Here is a 5,629-nt window from a genome sequence, read left to right on the forward strand (position 1 = left end):
AAAAAAAAAAAAAAAAAAAAACTTTTCATCGCAACTTTTAGGAAAATGCACTGCGAAATCAGGCATTTTAGCCCACAACAATCACAAAAAATGCCCGCGAAATCCTGGAGGGACTGTTTTTCCCTTCATTGTGTACACCGTGAAACCTGCTGTATTTCTTTTTCATGTTTGCCTCAAATGCTGCCTCTCCAGTAATGGTTCCCTCCTTTCATAATTATATTTAACCAGACTTCATCTCACTTTATCAGTTTATTTCTTGAAATTTTAATTTCTATGAAATTAAGATTTATTGTCTTAGTCACACCTGTGGAAATGTGTATTTAAAGTTATAAAGATTGAGAGCAATTAAAAAGACATTTAGATGTAAATTTTTACCACAGCGTCTTCTGTAGTCCTCACCCCTGCAGAGAAAACAGCCTTCTGCAGACATTTAAAACAAAAGACAAATCAACCTTTAATTAATTGTGATTGGAAAATTTTTCTGATCTTACATCATAATCATTTGTGTTCACCACAAAGGCCTTTTTGTTTGTGCTATGGTTGTTAAAGAAATTTTAAAATGAGAATAAAAAGTGTATGTGTAGCAGAAAGATTGACTGTGTGGGAAGAAGAAGAAAAAAAAAAAAAAATATATATATATATATATATATATATATATATATATATATATATATATATATATATATATATATATATGTGTGTGTGTGTGTGTTCCATGTATGTTTTGCCTGCATCTTCCATCTTGCTGTGATGTGCTTGGCTGTCTCAGGGACATCTTTACCCTGCCTCCATCTTGGGTCCTGCCTGGTATGATAGACCCCGGCCTCTTTTGCTCTTGTGCTGCCCTTAAATCCATCCCTTTCTAGCCACTGGTAGGATTTGTTGATATCAGCCACTTCCTCAATCTGCCGTTGGTACATGCCATGCAGGGGCCTGTCCTTCTATGAGGGTTCCTCTTTCTCCTCCACATTGCTTTCCTGCTGCCTGAGACATTCACCTAGGAGATCATCAATGGGGGCTTTTCTTCCTGATGTACTCCAGGATCTTGGTTGTTTCATCCTGTACAGTGGCTCTGATGCAGGAGGGCAGGATCTGTGTATCTCTGCTCCAGATCATTCCTAATGACTTTTTTGACATCTTTCACTGTTGGGCTGTCATCATCAGACTGTGCCATAGAGTTCAGGATCTTCATTTTAAGTGGCAGGATCATGGATGCAGTTGGAAATGATGCTTCACACATCATGATTGTCACTGTGCTCAGGGTTTTCATGACTACAATGACATTTTCAGCCAGTGTGTGGTCGTCCCGAGATAGACTCTGAATGTTCTTCATACACTTCTTCACAGCATTGCCAGCCATTGCAGCACACACTGCAGCTTGCTGTTCAAGGTATCTTCCATCATATCATAGGAGGAGTTCCACCCAGTTTTAACATCTTGGATCAGCTTTTTTTCACTAAGCTGCAGCAACTGCTGGTTTCTCTTCAACACATTATTTCCTGTTGTGCTTCTGTGAAAGAAAGTGACAATTTTTCTCATCTTTGCTAGGAGATGAGAAACCTTCTGCGCTGCCATTCCTTTCTGAGCATCAATAATAACATGTGCAAAGCCCAGCAGCTCTGACAGCACTAACTGTGTCCTGGCATTGTCAGTAGTCACAGGTATAGTCACATTTCGTTGCACTAACTTCCAATCTTCCACAGCTTCTGACAGACCTCTAAGTCTGGCTACGTTGTTAGTGGTGTGACTTTCAAAGAGGGTTAGGGTCAGGTAGCTCTGTGAAGTTCTTAACGTCCAGCACTTTAAGGTCAGAGCAACAGCAGGTGCTGCTGACACTGCTGTCTTTAATTTGGCTTTTGTCTTGTTATACAAAGCAGGAACTGTGGTATCAGTGAAATATGTTTGTGAAGAAATCTTGTAACAAGGCTGAAGAACTTGCAGCATGTTCTGAAACCAGGCATTGTCTTCAACAGAAAAGGGTTGCATGTCGACAGATGGATATTAGAGGAGATAGGTAGGGCCTCTGATTTGTTCCAATTAATAGAGTAGTCTGAAATTGTTGAGAATTTATTTATTAAGGTTATTGTCTCTGTAAGAGAGGGGTTTGCATTCTCCAGAAACAGCAACACATGATCTGCGTATAAACAAATTTTGTGGATTCTATTAGCTGTTTGAATTCCAGAAATAGTTTTACAATGACAAATTGCAGCCACCAGTGGTTCAATAAATATGGCAAACAGTGAGTGACAACCCTGCCTGGTGCCTCTTTCAAGTCGGAAGCTTTTCAAAATCCAGTCATTTGTTTTCACACAAGCATTGGGTGAGCTGTACAATAATCTGATCCATGACAAAAAGTTATGTCCAAATCCCAATTTATTTAAGGTGGCAAATAAAAAATTCCAGGTAACCTTGAAAAGCCTTCTCTGCATCTAAGGAAACAATTAAACCAGATTTATTTTGGATGTTGCAATAATCTATTAGATTGATGAGTCTTCTTGTGTTATTTACAGCATAACGATTTTTAATAAATTCAATCTGGTTACGCTGTATAATATTAGGGGTTATTTTTTCAAGCCTTGTAGCCAACGTCTTACAAATGATTTTAAGATCTGTGTTTATAAGTGATATTGGGCGGTAGCTGGATAGATGTGTGGGATCTTTATCTGGCTTGTGGATAAGATTTATGTTAGCACAATTCATATTTGGGAAAAGCATCAAAGTTTGCTGAATTTCTGTGGCCAGACGTTGGAAGGTGGGGACAGCAGAGTCCAAAATTCTTTGTAAAAGTCTGCAGGGAAGCAATCAGATCCGAGAGCCATTAGGCATTCTATTAATTGCTTAATGCAGTTCACTAGCTGCTAAAGGCAGCTCCAGAACCTGTTTCTGTTGCTCATTCAATTTTGGAAGATTAACTTCATATAGAAATTCAGCTATGTTAAAAATGAAAGGATTGGTATATTGTGAACATAGTTTTTTATAAAAAAAAACTAAAAATTGAATTGATTAATGGTCTTTCTTTGGAGAACTCATTTATTAAGGTTAATGCCTCTGTAAAAGAGGGCTTCATCGGGCTTCACCTGCTCATCACCAGCTCCATGGGAACAACAATAATTAAAGGTCTAACATGCTCAGAAGGAATGCATATCGCCTGCTGCCTTTAATGCCAGAGTTTTAGATGAAAATCATCCATATGTTGTAAAAATTAGACTTAAAACCAATGTGGCGAAACCTTGAACATAACCTTACCTCATGTAATATCACATCTCGTTCAATGTGTTAGCGCTCAGAGTATTTGTTTGCAATGTCTCTCAGCTACTACCAACTGCAAATTACACTTTCTACAGGGAAAAAAATTAAATAAAAATAAAGACAATAAAACTAATGTTTAGTAAAAGTGTTAAAGAAATATTAGAACTTACCTAAAAGCAGAAAGAAGAGGCCCGTGAGGATCATGGCTGTGAGACGTCAGCGAGCATCTCTGTTGTCTCTGATCTGACTGAAGAGTTTTCTTGGTGGACAAATATTAACCATCTAGGAATAAAAAAGGGCAGGGCAAATGTTTCTGATTGCCTCAATAACAGAAAATGTGAGGAAATGAAAACACCAGAAGCACTTAGGAACTTGTGGTGGGATTAACTTTGCTTTCACTCATTGCTGCTCACCCCCTAAATTGTCTGAATCCATTATAGATGAATTAATGGATCAAATTATTTTTACACTTACTGAAAGAAATAAGAGGCCACAGTCTTCAGTCAGAAAATGTCTGACTGCTCTCTCCAGGTATAGAGTGAAGTGCCTCAAGTGGATGAGTTTCAGTATCTCGGGGTCTTGTCCACGAGTGAGGAAAGAATGGAGCGTGAAATTGACAGGCGGATCGGTGCAGCTTCTGCAGTATTGTGTACTCTGTGGGGTGAAGAGGGAAATAAAATAAATAAAATCTCTTCAGCTTTCAGTTCTGAGTCCTAATTGGTTAATTACAATAAAACTTAAAAAAAAAAGCAACTACTTGACTAGCTGTGGTTTAATGCACTGGTTGGAGTTAGAACCCATTTTTTGTTGTCATGAAACAATATATCCAGGGTCTTCAGATGCTCTACAGAATTCAAAATCTATTAAAAAATTATTGCTAAAAACATATTTTGCCTTAACTATTATAACAAAACAGTAATCATGAACGAATAAAAACTGCAAGAGGCAGCTTGTTTTGTCATTGTGTTCATGTTTTACTGGCGTATTAGAAGTGTTTGTATTTAGCCTCTGCTACTGTTGTTTGTGGGTCAGAAGCTAAAATGTTTGGGAAATATAGGATTAATCAATGAGTAATTCATGAAAAGTCTGAAAAGGCTTGTGAACTTGTGACCACACCACTCAGCTCTCCATTAGGAGTGATTGTTATAAAACAAGCAGAAATAATGGATAAAAAGCATGTGTGTGCTTTTTAAACTTACATTTCTGCAATGATTATATCAGGCTTCCACAAAGTTTCAGTTGGAACTTTTATTTTGTCTATTTCGTAGTTATCCATTTCATTCCACTTAGTGAAGTGATTCGTCCATATCTAAAGAGCCACACGTCGAGGAAGGTGGGTGAGAGCAAAGAAAAAAAAAGGCAGGATTTGAGTTTAAAACAATGAACGAAGAGGTAAATAGCGCTGTCTCACTTATTTTTCTTTTTAAATAAAACTCACCATTTTGGTCAAAATTAAAAGTTTAAATATTTCTTTCTGTGGACAAAAAACAAACAGTATATGTGAAAAAATAAAATAAAAAACTTTACAACATCTCTTTGAAAAACTTTACAAGCAAACATAAAGTAGCTACTTAGCCAGGCAAACACAAAGTTTGCAGAAATATTTGAAAGATTAGACGGCTCATAAATCAGTGACACTAAGGTAAACATTCTGTGGTAAAATCCTCCATCTGAACCTATGATTGTTTAATCTTGGTTTAGAGCTCCAAACAGGACTGGTGGCAATAAATAAAAACAAAACAAAAATAAGTTTACCACATCCAGGATGGCATGGACCACTAATATGACTTGTACGTTGACAGCATCACTGACATTTAACAGGATGGATCAAGGGGGATTGATCGCTGTTTTTACCCAGGTTTAGGTGCTTTAAAATCTGCTGTTCGGTGCAATAATTGGCTGAAACAATAGTCAGACACATTATGTGTCAGTTCATTTGAAAATGGCTGTCCTGCTTAAGTTTTTCAACTAAAGAATAAAAACGATTTCCACGCTGGACTTTTTGCATCAAGTTGTGCCTCCTGTGAACGTTCTCTATTTGTAAAATAAATACATAAAATCCTGTTAAATTGCTGTAATAAACTGAATAACTATACAGTACAATCATGCTAAGCTGCCATCAAGTTAACAAAGAGTTTTGTATGTTTAGGTTGATGAGTGTTATGGTTTTACCTGATTGGTTCTCTGAGCGCTCACAGGACTTCTTCTGAACATATGTGACGGCCATCCTCTCTGAACTGAGAGTAATTCCTCCTGAGAACCAAAACGCAGACAGGTTGTTGTTCAGTCTCATGACCTATAAACGCTTTTTAGGTTTCTGGGTTTTTGGATGTTTTGATCCTGTTTTTCAGTTTGTGTCTCAATGGTTTCGGTTTGTTTT

At 37.3% G+C, this 5,629-nt stretch overlaps 1 long non-coding RNA gene across 1 annotated transcript in view; it reads right to left on the reverse strand.

The window, feature by feature from the left end:
* Positions 1–3,510, reverse strand: part of LOC108251542 — a 4,790-nt gene extending 1,280 nt beyond the window's left edge. Inside the window, exons 1-2 of the long non-coding RNA XR_005232741.1 lie at positions 3,420–3,510; positions 376–420 (exon numbers count right to left, since the gene is read on the reverse strand). This is a non-coding gene — a long non-coding RNA (uncharacterized LOC108251542). The remainder of the gene's footprint in view (positions 1–375; positions 421–3,419) is intronic.
* Between the last annotated feature and the right edge of the window lie 2,119 nt (positions 3,511–5,629).

This window comes from Kryptolebias marmoratus, linkage group LG23 (assembly GCF_001649575.2).
Source record: "Kryptolebias marmoratus isolate JLee-2015 linkage group LG23, ASM164957v2, whole genome shotgun sequence".
Taxonomy (NCBI): domain Eukaryota; kingdom Metazoa; phylum Chordata; class Actinopteri; order Cyprinodontiformes; family Rivulidae; genus Kryptolebias; species Kryptolebias marmoratus.